Source organism: Schistocerca nitens, chromosome 7 (assembly GCF_023898315.1).
Source record: "Schistocerca nitens isolate TAMUIC-IGC-003100 chromosome 7, iqSchNite1.1, whole genome shotgun sequence".
Classification (NCBI taxonomy): domain Eukaryota; kingdom Metazoa; phylum Arthropoda; class Insecta; order Orthoptera; family Acrididae; genus Schistocerca; species Schistocerca nitens.
The window spans coordinates 455929506-455944326 of NC_064620.1; the positions used below are offsets into that span (position 1 = coordinate 455929506).

Consider the following 14821-nt stretch of genomic DNA (forward strand, 5'->3'; position numbering starts at 1 on the left):
CGTAAAGCTACGTCCAAGCCGAACCATGTTTGACGCGACGCCATAACTATATATACAATTTCAGAGGGCTCCTCGAATGTACTCGCTTCGGCGGTACATATACTAAAATTGGAACGATACAGAGAAGATTAGCATGGCCCCTGCGCAAGGATGACACGCAAAATCGTGAAGCGTTCCACATTTTTTTCGCAATCTCACTCTCTCATGTCTCACATCAGCTGCTAATACCCTCAGCCACCTACACAAGTTTCGCTTCATATCTGCACCCACTTGTCACAAACTATGCTGACCATTTACGCAGTTCTCCTCCACTCTCTTTCATTCACAACAGAACATGATAAAACTGGCAATAAACCTATCCCTTACATCACCAATGCACATCTAAAATGTCACTCTAATAACAACTCAGCAAGCACACCAAAACCACAACCACACTGACACAAGTACATGTCACTAGCACCCCTTCAGCTCATTCGCAAACGTGACACAAATCACAGCGAGTCTAAGACTAAGCCTAGCACAGGCAAAAGCCTCTTCTCTTCCTCAGTATCACACTCTGCTGGCACAACATCTCTTCCTACTGTCTCAATCACGTCATTTCATAACACACACGTACTGCCACACACAACATTTGGAAACCTGACATCAACTTTACACAAGATAGCTGCATGTTCCAAATCTTTCTCACTCACATACTTTCACTCAGACTACTGCTTAAATACACTCTAGCGCTCTAAAATTAGCTTGCATTACCTAATATTTATTTTTCTCTAACGCCTACAAAGCTTCTGGTGCCTGTATGCCACTATCACATACTTTCTGCACACAGACCCACAACATTTAACTTTATTCATCTTCATGGCTGCAGCTGATGCCATAATTGTTTCAGCAGCATAAATAAACATGTGAAGGTAGATGTCTCTTTAATCATTAAGTGTGCAAGTTACCCCTTTACAGGAAGTTCATTTAACATTATGTTTCAAGTAACTCTCCTAGTGGCCTTGCTGTCCAGCTGCAGCCTCATAATACAGGCTGCAGGTGACACCTCATCAGATTCTGAACTCAAGCATATCTGCCTGTGTAATAAGCCACTGCCCTTCACCTAAAAACCAACTATTACAGCAAATCTGTGGTGCACCAGCATGTCATGTACAAATTTCACTAGTGCGACACACAAAGTATTTTACAAACATGTCTGGCAATCTGCCACTACATGTAGTTACCTAAATTAAATTCAAAAGTGTCAGCCAATGAATACCACAACACTGAAGTGTTTAGAAAGCAGACCAGTATGCTAATATTAACATATAGTATTTAGATGTGAGGCTCTACTATTTTGACAGCACTTTGAATCCCATCAATGTCATACAAGTCGATGCTGTTCACAATTACAGCTGATGCACCTCTCATCCTGTGTCTAGCAGAAAGATTGGACAAACCCTGCATGCAATATTCATCATGTCACATATACAGAAGCTCTAGCACATAAGCAAATACAGAGGCAGTCAAGACACAAAACACTAGCAAGCTTCAAGATTTTGGAACAGACAGCAACATCACAAACCAGTTTGTGTCACATGACACCAGTAGCTACTCAGTTATTAACTGCTTTCAGATACTAAACCTATCACTCTTTGTTTTGCACTAGCAATTCTTCCTGCAATAACAACATTCACCAAACTGGATTACATCTGATTGACATTTCACAGGAACATAACTACAGCTACTAACACAATGCTAACCTGGTTTCTCTTACCACATGTCCGCTCAATATTTTAGGCTCATTCACACATCTCCATCACAGTGTTTCACTCTTGCCAAGTAGACCTGCCCTGTGTAATCTTGGATCAACACAAATATATCACCTGGTATTGTACTGAAAACGGAACTATGTCCATCATTCCTACTACTATCTCACACAACTCGCATTCACCCATCCATGCGCTAGTAATGGCCTACACTGCTGTGTTTCAAAGTGTGCAATATGAATGGTGGTTTTAATGGTTCGTGAGGCTACTGTGTCTCTTTTTGCAGTCACTATTGTCTTCTGGCACCATTGGATGAATAGGAGTTACTCAATAATGTACATGGTCACAGACTGTGTCTTCTTGTGGTGTACTTGATGTGTGAGTTAAAAGTTGCCTTGCATATGCGCACTCTGTCATTAAATCAATTAGTATCGTAAGAAAGTACCACTGAAAGAGTAATGCAATATGTGTTAGCAGTGAAGACAGTTTCGCAAAAATATTCGCTTGTTTTGAGAGTCTTCAAGACCTGCTACCAGCTCCAAACAGCGTCATTTATCCCACACATTAGAGAAGTGTGTTTCATAGGTATGCCTATGAGACACTAAACTCGCGATGTGAGAACATGGCGACAATACGTGCCAACACGTCTTGCTGCCGCCTAGCGGCAGCTGTGTGAACCTGCTGCTGCTCTGGGTGGATGCTGCGAGAGCAAGCGACTCTACGATCTAAGTTTTACATCCAATACTGCCAAATAATACAGTTGACAGAGCTGCCACTTACTAAGAACGACACCTCGCAGTAATTAATTCACAGATTAGCACTCGGCAGGCCTTGTGATCCTCGCCAGAGCTGCGTAAAGCTACGTCCAAGCCGAACCATGTTTGACGCGACGCCATAACTATATATACAATTTCAGAGGGCTCCTCGAATGTACTCGCTTCGGCGGTACATATACTAAAATTGGAACGACACAGAGAAGATTAGCATGGCCCCTGCGCAAGGATGACACGCAAAATCGTGAAGCGTTCCACATTTTTTTCGCAATCTCACTCTCTCATGTCTCACATCAGCTGCTAATACCCTCAGCCACCTACACAAGTTTCGCTTCATATCTGCACCCACTTGTCACAAACTATGCTGACCATTTACGCAGTTCTCCTCCACTCTCTTTCATTCACAACAGAACATGATAAAACTGGCAATAAACCTATCCCTTACATCACCAATGCACATCTAAAATGTCACTCTAATAACAACTCAGCAAGCACACCAAAACCACAACCACACTGACACAAGTACATGTCACTAGCACCCCTTCAGCTCATTCGCAAACGTGACACAAATCACAGCGAGTCTAAGACTAAGGCTAGCACAGGCAAAAGCCTCTTCTCTTCCTCAGTATCACACTCTGCTGGCACAACATCTCTTCCTACTGTCTCAATCACGTCATTTCATAACACACACCTACTGCCACACACAACATTTGGAAACCTGACATCAACTTTACACAAGATAGCTGCATGTTCCAAATCTTTCTCACTCACATACTTTCACTCAGACTACTGCTTAAATACACTCTAGCGCTCTAAAATTAGCTTGCATTACCTAATATTTATTTTTCTCTAACGCCTACAAAGCTTCTGGTGCCTGTATGCCACTATCACATACTTTCTGCACACAGACCCACAACATTTAACTTTATTCATCTTCATGGCTGCAGCTGATGCCATAATTGTTTCAGCAGCATAAATAAACATGTGAAGGTAGATGTCTCTTTAATCATTAAGTGTGCAAGTTACCCCTTTACAGGAAGTTCATTTAACATTATGTTTCAAGTAACTCTCCTAGTGGCCTTGCTGTCCACCTGCAGCCTCATAATACAGACTGCAGGTGACACCTCATCAGATTCTTAACTGAAGCATATCTGCCTGTGTAATAAGCCACTGCCCTTCACCTAAAAACCAACTATTACAGCAAATCTGTGGTGCACCAGCATGTCATGTACAAATTTCACTAGTGCGACACACAAAGTATTTTACAAACATGTCTGGCAATCTGCCACTACATATAGTTACCTAAATTAAATTCAAAAGTGTCAGCCAATGAATACCACAACACTGAAGTGTTTAGAAAGCAGACCAGTATGCTAATATTAACATATAGTATTTAGATGTGAGGCTCTACTATTTTGACAGCACTTTGAATCCCATCAATGTCATACAAGTCGATGCTGTTCACAATTACAGCTGATGCACCTCTCATCCTGTGTCTAGCAGAAAGATTAGACAAACCCTGCATGCAATATTCATCATGTCACATACACAGAAGCTCTAGCACATAAGCAAATACAGAGGCAGTCAAGACACAAAACACTAGCAAGCTTCAAGATTTTGGAACAGACAGCAACATCACAAACCAGTTTGTGTCACATGACACCAGTAGCTACTCAGTTATTAACTGCTTTCAGATACTAAACCTATCACTCTTTGTTTTGCACTAGCAATTCTTCCTGCAATAACAACATTCACCAAACTGGATTACATCTGATTGACATTTCACAGGAACATAACTACAGCTACTAACACAATGCTAACCTGGTTTCTCTTACCACATGTCCGCTCAATATTTTAGGCTCATTCACACATCTCCATCACAGTGTTTCACTCTTGCCAAGTAGACCTGCCCTGTGTAATCTTAGACAACACAAATATATCACCTGGTATTGTACTGAAAACGGAACTATGTCCATCATTCCTACTACTATCTCACACAACTCGCATTCACCCATCCATGCGCTAGTAATGGCCTACACTGCTGTGTTTCAAAGTGTGCAATATGAATGGTGGTTTTAATGGTTCGTGAGGCTACTGTGTCTCTTTTTGCAGTCACTATTGTCTTCTGGCACCATTGGATGAATAGGAGTTACTCAATAATGTACATGGTCACAGACTGTGTCTTCTTGTGGTGTACTTGATGTGTGAGTTAAAAGTTGCCTTGCATATGCGCACTCTGTCATTAAATCGATTAGTATCGTAAGAAAGTACCACTGAAAGAGTAATGCAATTTGTGTTAGCAGTGAAGACAGTTTCGCAAAAATATTCGCTTGTTTTGAGAGTCTTCAAGACCTGCTACCAGCTCCAATCAGCGTCATTTATCCCACACATTAGAGAAGTGTGTTTCATAGGTATGCCTATGAGACACTAAACTCGCGATGTGAGAACATGGCGACAATACGTGCCAACACGTCTTGCTGCCGCCTAGCGGCAGCTGTGTGAACCTGCTGCTGCTCTGGGTGGATGCTGCGAGAGCAAGCGACTCTACGATCTAAGTTTTACATCCAATACTGCCAAATAATACAGTTGACAGAGCTGCCACTTACTAAGAACGACACCTCGCAGTAATTAATTCACAGATTAGCACTCGGCAGGCCTTGTGATCCTCGCCAGAGCTGCGTAAAGCTACGTCCAAGCCGAACCATGTTTGACGCGACGCCATAACTATATATACAATTTCAGAGGGCTCCTCGAATGTACTCGCTTCGGCGGTACATATACTAAAATTGGAACGATACAGAGAAGATTAGCATGGCCCCTGCGCAAGGATGACACGCAAAATCGTGAAGCGTTCCACATTTTTTTCGCAATCTCACTCTCTCATGTCTCACATCAGCTGCTAATACCCTCAGCCACCTACACAAGTTTCGCTTCATATCTGCACCCACTTGTCACAAACTATGCTGACCATTTACGCAGTTCTCCTCCACTCTCTTTCATTCACAACAGAACATGATAAAACTGGCAATAAACCTATCCCTTACATCACCAATGCACATCTAAAATGTCACTCTAATAACAACTCAGCAAGCACACCAAAACCACAACTACACTGACACAAGTACATGTCACTAGCACCCCTTCAGCTCATTCGCAAACGTGACACAAATCACAGCGAGTCTAAGACTAAGCCTAGCACAGGCAAAAGCCTCTTCTCTTCCTCAGTATCACACTCTGCTGGCACAACATCTCTTCCTACTGTCTCAATCACGTCATTTCATAACACACACGTACTGCCACACACAACATTTGGAAACCTGACATCAACTTTACACAAGATAGCTGCATGTTCCAAATCTTTCTCACTCACATACTTTCACTCAGACTACTGCTTAAATACACTCTAGCGCTCTAAAATTAGCTTGCATTACCTAATATTTATTTTTCTCTAACGCCTACAAAGCTTCTGGTGCCTGTATGCCACTATCACATACTTTCTGCACACAGACCCACAACATTTAACTTTATTCATCTTCATGGCTGCAGCTGATGCCATAATTGTTTCAGCAGCATAAATAAACATGTGAAGGTAGATGTCTCTTTAATCATTAAGTGTGCAAGTTACCCCTTTACAGGAAGTTCATTTAACATTATGTTTCAAGTAACTCTCCTAGTGGCCTTGCTGTCCAGCTGCAGCCTCATAATACAGACTGCAGGTGACACCTCATCAGATTCTTAACTGAAGCATATCTGCCTGTGTAATAAGCCACTGCCCTTCACCTAAAAACCAACTATTACAGCAAATCTGTGGTGCACCAGCATGTCATGTACAAATTTCACTAGTGCGACACACAAAGTATTTTACAAACATGTCTGGCAATCTGCCACTACATATAGTTACCTAATTAAATTCAAAAGTGTCAGCCAATGAATACCACAACACTGAAGTGTTTAGAAAGCAGACCAGTATGCTAATATTAACATATAGTATTTAGATGTGAGGCTCTACTATTTTGACAGCACTTTGAATCCCATCAATGTCATACAAGTCGATGCTGTTCACAATTACAGCTGATGCACCTCTCATCCTGTGTCTAGCAGAAAGATTGGACAAACCCTGCATGCAATATTCATCATGTCACATACACAGAAGCTCTAGCACATAAGCAAATACAGAGGCAGTCAAGACACAAAACACTAGCAAGCTTCAAGATTTTGGAACAGACAGCAACATCACAAACCAGTTTGTGTCACATGACACCAGTAGCTACTCAGTTATTAACTGCTTTCAGATACTAAACCTATCACTCTTTGTTTTGCACTAGCAATTCTTCCTGCAATAACAACATTCACCAAACTGGATTACATCTGATTGACATTTCACAGGAACATAACTACAGCTACTAACACAATGCTAACCTGGTTTCTCTTACCACATGTCCGCTCAATATTTTAGGCTCATTCACACATCTCCATCACAGTGTTTCACTCTTGCCAAGTAGACCTGCCCTGTGTAATCTTGGATCAACACAAATATATCACCTGGTATTGTACTGAAAACGGAACTATGTCCATCATTCCTACTACTATCTCACACAACTCGCATTCACCCATCCATGCGCTAGTAATGGCCTACACTGCTGTGTTTCAAAGTGTGCAATATGAATGGTGGTTTTAATGGTTCGTGAGGCTACTGTGTCTCTTTTTGCAGTCACTATTGTCTTCTGGCACCATTGGATGAATAGGAGTTACTCAATAATGTACATGGTCACAGACTGTGTCTTCTTGTGGTGTACTTGATGTGTGAGTTAAAAGTTGCCTTGCATATGCGCACTCTGTCATTAAATCGATTAGTATCGTAAGAAAGTACCACTGAAAGAGTAAGGCAATTTGTGTTAGCAGTGAAGACAGTTTCGCAAAAATATTCGCTTGTTTTGAGAGTCTTCAAGACCTGCTACCAGCTCCAATCAGCGTCATTTATCCCACACATTAGAGAAGTGTGTTTCATAGGTATGCCTATGAGACACTAAACTCGCGATGTGAGAACATGGCGACAATACGTGCCAACCCGTCTTGCTGCTGCCTAGCGGCAGCTGTGTGAACCTGCTGCTGCTGTGGGTGGATGCTGCGAGAGCAAGCGACTCTACGATCTAAGTTTTACATCCAATACTGCCAAATAAAACAGTTGACAGAGCTGCCACTTACTAAGAACGACACCTCGCAGTAATTAATTCACAGATTAGCACTCGGCAGGCCTTGTGATCCTCGCCAGAGCTGCGTAAAGCTACGTCCAAGCCGAACCATGTTTGACGCGACGCCATAACTATATATACAATTTCAGAGGGCTCTTCGAATGTACTCGCTTCGGCGGTACATATACTAAAATTGGAACGATACAGAGAAGATTAGCATGGCCCCTGCGCAAGGATGACACGCAAAATCGTGAAGCGTTCCACATTTTTTTCGCAATCTCACTCTCTCATGTCTCACATCAGCTGCTAATACCCTCAGCCACCTACACAAGTTTCGCTTCATATCTGCACCCACTTGTCACAAACTATGCTGACCATTTACGCAGTTCTCCTCCACTCTCTTTCATTCACAACAGAACATGATAAAACTGGCAATAAACCTATCCCTTACATCACCAATGCACATCTAAAATGTCACTCTAATAACAACTCAGCAAGCACACCAAAACCACAACTACACTGACACAAGTACATGTCACTAGCACCCCTTCAGCTCATTCGCAAACGTGACACAAATCACAGCGAGTCTAAGACTAAGACTAAGCCTAGCACAGGCAAAAGCCTCTTCTCTTCCTCAGTATCACACTCTGCTGGCACAACATCTCTTCCTACTGTCTCAATCACGTCATTTCATAACACACACCTACTGCCACACACAACATTTGGAAACCTGACATCAACTTTACACAAGATAGCTGCATGTTCCAAATCTTTCTCACTCACATACTTTCACTCAGACTACGGCTTAAATACACTCTAGCGCTCTAAAATTAGCTTGCATTACCTAATATTTATTTTTCTCTAACGCCTACAAAGCTTCTGGTGCCTGTATGCCACTATCACATACTTTCTGCACACAGACCCACAACATTTAACTTTATTCATCTTCATGGCTGCAGCTGATGCCATAATTGTTTCAGCAGCATAAATAAACATGTGAAGGTAGATGTCTCTTTAATCATTAAGTGTGCAAGTTACCCCTTTACAGGAAGTTCATTTAACATTATGTTTCAAGTAACTCTCCTAGTGGCCTTGCTGTCCACCTGCAGCCTCATAATACAGACTGCAGGTGGGGGACTGATGACCTTAGCTGTTTAGTCCCCCTTAAACATCCCAACAACCACCACCACCAGACTGCAGGTGACATCTCATCAGATTCTTAACTGAAGCATATCTGCCTGTGTAATAAGCCACTGCCCTTCACCTAAAAACCAACTATTACAGCAAATCTGTGGTGCACCAGCATGTCATGTACAAATTTCACTAGTGCGACACACAAAGTATTTTACAAACATGTCTGGCAATCTGCCACTACATATAGTTACCTAAATTAAATTCAAAAGTGTCAGCCAATGAATACCACAACACTGAAGTGTTTAGAAAGCAGACCAGTATGCTAATATTAACATATAGTATTTAGATGTGAGGCTCTACTATTTTGACAGCACTTTGAATCCCATCAATGTCATACAAGTCGATGCTGTTCACAATTACAGCTGATGCACCTCTCATCCTGTGTCTAGCAGACAGATTGGACAAACCCTGCATGCAATATTCATCATGTCACATACACAGAAGCTCTAGCACATAAGCAAATACAGAGGCAGTCAAGACACAAAACACTAGCAAGCTTCAAGATTTTGGAACAGACAGCAACATCACAAACCAGTTTGTGTCACATGACACCAGTAGCTACTCAGTTATTAACTGCTTTCAGATACTAAACCTATCACTCTTTGTTTTGCACTAGCAATTCTTCCTGCAATAACAACATTTACCAAACTGGATTACATCTGATTGACATTTCACAGGAACATAACTACAGCTACTAACACAATGCTAACCTGGTTTCTCTTACCACATGTCCGCTCAATATTTTAGGCTCATTCACACATCTCCATCACAGTGTTTCACTCTTGCCAAGTAGACCTGCCCTGTGTAATCTTGGATCAACACAAATATATCACCTGGTATTGTACTGAAAACGGAACTATGTCCATCATTCCTACTACTATCTCACACAACTCGCATTCACCCATCCATGCGCTAGTAATGGCCTACACTGCTGTGTTTCAAAGTGTGCAATATGAATGGTGGTTTTAATGGTTCGTGAGGCTACTGTGTCTCTTATTGCAGTCACTATTGTCTTCTGGCACCACTGGATGAATAGGAGTTACTCAATAATGTACATGGTCACAGACTGTGTCTTCTTGTGGTGTACTTGATGTGTGAGTTAAAAGTTGCCTTGCATATGCGCACTCTGTCATTAAATCGATTAGTATCGTAAGAAAGTACCACTGAAAGAGTAATGCAATTTGTGTTAGCAGTGAAGACAGTTTCGCAAAAATATTCGCTTGTTTTGAGAGTCTTCAAGACCTGCTACCAGCTCCAATCAGCGTCATTTATCCCACACATTAGAGAAGTGTGTTTCATAGGTATGCCTATGAGACACTAAACTCGCGATGTGAGAACATGGCGACAATACGTGCCAACACGTCTTGCTGCCGCCTAGCGGCAGCTGTGTGAACCTGCTGCTGCTCTGGGTGGATGCTGCGAGAGCAAGCGACTCTACGATCTAAGTTTTACATCCAATACTGCCAAATAATACAGTTGACAGAGCTGCCACTTACTAAGAACGACACCTCGCAGTAATTAATTCACAGATTAGCACTCGGCAGGCCTTGTGATCCTCGCCAGAGCTGCGTAAAGCTACGTCCAAGCCGAACCATGTTTGACGCGACGCCATAACTATATATACAATTTCAGAGGGCTCCTCGAATGTACTCGCTTCGGCGGTACATATACTAAAATTGGAACGATACAGAGAAGATTAGCATGGCCCCTGCGCAAGGATGACACGCAAAATCGTGAAGCGTTCCACATTTTTTTCGCAATCTCACTCTCTCATGTCTCACATCAGCTGCTAATACCCTCAGCCACCTACACAAGTTTCGCTTCATATCTGCACCCACTTGTCACAAACTATGCTGTCCATTTACGCAGTTCTCCTCCACTCTCTTTCATTCACAACAGAACATGATAAAACTGGCAATAAACGTATCCCTTACATCACCAATGCACATCTAAAATGTCACTCTAATAACAACTCAGCAAGCACACCAAAACCACAACTACACTGACACAAGTACATGTCACTAGCACCCCTTCAGCTCATTCGCAAACGTGACACAAATCACAGCGAGTCTAAGACTAAGCCTAGCACAGGCAAAAGCCTCTTCTCTTCCTCAGTATCACACTCTGCTGGCACAACATCTCTTCCTACTGTCTCAATCACGTCATTTCATAACACACACCTACTGCCACACACAACATTTGGAAACCTGACATCAACTTTACACAAGATAGCTGCATGTTCCAAATCTTTCTCACTCACATACTTTCACTCAGACTACTGCTTAAATACACTCTAGCGCTCTAAAATTAGCTTGCATTACCTAATATTTATTTTTCTCTAACGCCTACAAAGCTTCTGGTGCCTGTATGCCACTATCACATACTTTCTGCACACAGACCCACAACATTTAACTTTATTCATCTTCATGGCTGCAGCTGATGCCATAATTGTTTCAGCAGCATAAATAAACATGTGAAGGTAGATGTCTCTTTAATCATTAAGTGTGCAAGTTACCCCTTTACAGGAAGTTCATTTAACATTATGTTTCAAGTAACTCTCCTAGTGGCCTTGCTGTCCACCTGCAGCCTCATAATACAGACTGCAGGTGACACCTCATCAGATTCTTAACTGAAGCATATCTGCCTGTGTAATAAGCCACTGCCCTTCACCTAAAAACCAACTATTACAGCAAATCTGTGGTGCACCAGCATGTCATGTACAAATTTCACTAGTGCGACACACAAAGTATTTTACAAACATGTCTGGCAATCTGCCACTACATATAGTTACCTAAATTAAATTCAAAAGTGTCAGCCAATGAATACCACAACACTGAAGTGTTTAGAAAGCAGACCAGTATGCTAATATTAACATATAGTATTTAGATGTGAGGCTCTACTATTTTGACAGCACTTTGAATCCCATCAATGTCATACAAGTCGATGCTGTTCACAATTACAGCTGATGCACCTCTCATCCTGTGTCTAGCAGAAAGATTAGACAAACCCTGCATGCAATATTCATCATGTCACATACACAGAAGCTCTAGCACATAAGCAAATACAGAGGCAGTCAAGACACAAAACACTAGCAAGCTTCAAGATTTTGGAACAGACAGCAACATCACAAACCAGTTTGTGTCACATGACACCAGTAGCTACTCAGTTATTAACTGCTTTCAGATACTAAACCTATCACTCTTTGTTTTGCACTAGCAATTCTTCCTGCAATAACAACATTCACCAAACTGGATTACATCTGATTGACATTTCACAGGAACATAACTACAGCTACTAACACAATGCTAACCTGGTTTCTCTTACCACATGTCCGCTCAATATTTTAGGCTCATTCACACATCTCCATCACAGTGTTTCACTCTTGCCAAGTAGACCTGCCCTGTGTAATCTTAGATCAACACAAATATATCACCTGGTATTGTACTGAAAACGGAACTATGTCCATCATTCCTACTACTATCTCACACAACTCGCATTCACCCATCCATGCGCTAGTAATGGCCTACACTGCTGTGTTTCAAAGTGTGCAATATGAATGGTGGTTTTAATGGTTCGTGAGGCTACTGTGTCTCTTTTTGCAGTCACTATTGTCTTCTGGCACCATTGGATGAATAGGAGTTACTCAATAATGTACATGGTCACAGACTGTGTCTTCTTGTGGTGTACTTGATGTGTGAGTTAAAAGTTGCCTTGCATATGCGCACTCTGTCATTAAATCGATTAGTATCGTAAGAAAGTACCACTGAAAGAGTAATGCAATTTGTGTTAGCAGTGAAGACAGTTTCGCAAAAATATTCGCTTGTTTTGAGAGTCTTCAAGACCTGCTACCAGCTCCAATCAGCGTCATTTATCCCACACATTAGAGAAGTGTGTTTCATAGGTATGCCTATGAGACACTAAACTCGCGATGTGAGAACATGGCGACAATACGTGCCAACACGTCTTGCTGCCGCCTAGCGGCAGCTGTGTGAACCTGCTGCTGCTCTGGGTGGATGCTGCGAGAGCAAGCGACTCTACGATCTAAGTTTTACATCCAATACTGCCAAATAAAACAGTTGACAGAGCTGCCACTTACTAAGAACGACACCTCGCAGTAATTAATTCACAGATTAGCACTCGGCAGGCCTTGTGATCCTCGCCAGAGCTGCGTAAAGCTACGTCCAAGCCGAACCATGTTTGACGCGACGCCATAACTATATATACAATTTCAGAGGGCTCCTCGAATGTAGTCGCTTCGGCGGTACATATACTAACGATACAGAGAAGATTAGCATGGCCCCTGCGCAAGGATGACACGCAAAATCGTGAAGCGTTCCACATTTTTTTCGCAATCTCACTCTCTCATGTCTCACATCAGCTGCTAATACCCTCAGCCACCTACACAAGTTTCGCTTCATATCTGCACCCACTTGTCACAAACTATGCTGACCATTTACGCAGTTCTCCTCCACTCTCTTTCATTCACAACAGAACATGATAAAACTGGCAATAAACCTATCCCTTACATCACCAATGCACATCTAAAATGTCACTCTAATAACAACTCAGCAAGCACACCAAAACCACAACTACACTGACACAAGTACATGTCACTAGCACCCCTTCAGCTCATTCGCAAACGTGACACAAATCACAGCGAGTCTAAGACTAAGCCTAGCACAGGCAAAAGCCTCTTCTCTTCCTCAGTATCACACTCTGCTGGCACAACATCTCTTCCTACTGTCTCAATCACGTCATTTCATAACACACACGTACTGCCACACACAACATTTGGAAACCTGACATCAACTTTACACAAGATAGCTGCATGTTCCAAATCTTTCTCACTCACATACTTTCACTCAGACTACTGCTTAAATACACTCTAGCGCTCTAAAATTAGCTTGCATTACCTAATATTTATTTTTCTCTAACGCCTACAAAGCTTCTGGTGCCTGTATGCCACTATCACATACTTTCTGCACACAGACCCACAACATTTAACTTTATTCATCTTCATGGCTGCAGCTGATGCCATAATTGTTTCAGCAGCATAAATAAACATGTGAAGGTAGATGTCTCTTTAATCATTAAGTGTGCAAGTTACCCCTTTACAGGAAGTTCATTTAACATTATGTTTCAAGTAACTCTCCTAGTGGCCTTGCTGTCCAGCTGCAGCCTCATAATACAGACTGCAGGTGACACCTCATCAGATTCTTAACTGAAGCATATCTGCCTGTGTAATAAGCCACTGCCCTTCACCTAAAAACCAACTATTACAGCAAATCTGTGGTGCACCAGCATGTCATGTACAAATTTCACTAGTGCGACACACAAAGTATTTTACAAACATGTCTGGCAATCTGCCACTACATATAGTTACCTAAATTAAATTCAAAAGTGTCAGCCAATGAATACCACAACACTGAAGTGTTTAGAAAGCAGACCAGTATGCTAATATTAACATATAGTATTTAGATGTGAGGCTCTACTATTTTGACAGCACTTTGAATCCCATCAATGTCATACAAGTCGATGCTGTTCACAATTACAGCTGATGCACCTCTCATCCTGTGTCTAGCAGAAAGATTGGACAAACCCTGCATGCAATATTCATCATGTCACATACACAGAAGCTCTAGCACATAAGCAAATACAGAGGCAGTCAAGACACAAAACACTAGCAAGCTTCAAGATTTTGGAACAGACAGCAACATCACAAACCAGTTTGTGTCACATGACACCAGTAGCTACTCAGTTATTAACTGCTTTCAGATACTAAACCTATCACTCTTTGTTTTGCACTAGCAATTCTTCCTGCAAAAACAACATTCACCAAACTGGATTACATCTGATTGACATTTCACAGGAACATAACTACAGCTACTAACACAATGCTAACCTGGTTTCTCTT

General features: G+C 41.9%; 5 non-coding genes and 1 pseudogene across 5 annotated transcripts; all 6 read left to right on the forward strand.

The window, feature by feature from the left end:
- The first annotated feature begins 78 nt into the window (after positions 1–78).
- On the forward strand, positions 79–185 carry LOC126196719 (U6 spliceosomal RNA). The gene has a single exon (XR_007539170.1). It is a non-coding gene; the product is annotated as a U6 spliceosomal RNA (small nuclear RNA).
- A 2493-nt stretch (positions 186–2678) lies between these two features.
- Positions 2679–2785, forward strand: LOC126196795 (U6 spliceosomal RNA). The gene has a single exon (XR_007539237.1). It is a non-coding gene; the product is annotated as a U6 spliceosomal RNA (small nuclear RNA).
- A 2492-nt stretch (positions 2786–5277) lies between these two features.
- On the forward strand, positions 5278–5384 carry LOC126196720 (U6 spliceosomal RNA). Its single transcript, XR_007539171.1, has one exon. It is a non-coding gene; the product is annotated as a U6 spliceosomal RNA (small nuclear RNA).
- A 2492-nt stretch (positions 5385–7876) lies between these two features.
- LOC126196721 (U6 spliceosomal RNA) lies at positions 7877–7983 on the forward strand. The gene has a single exon (XR_007539172.1). It is a non-coding gene; the product is annotated as a U6 spliceosomal RNA (small nuclear RNA).
- Positions 7984–10553: 2570 nt separating this feature from the next.
- Positions 10554–10660, forward strand: LOC126196722 (U6 spliceosomal RNA). Its single transcript, XR_007539173.1, has one exon. It is a non-coding gene; the product is annotated as a U6 spliceosomal RNA (small nuclear RNA).
- Positions 10661–13156: 2496 nt separating this feature from the next.
- LOC126196830 (U6 spliceosomal RNA) lies at positions 13157–13252 on the forward strand (annotated as a pseudogene).
- Positions 13253–14821: the final 1569 nt, after the last annotated feature.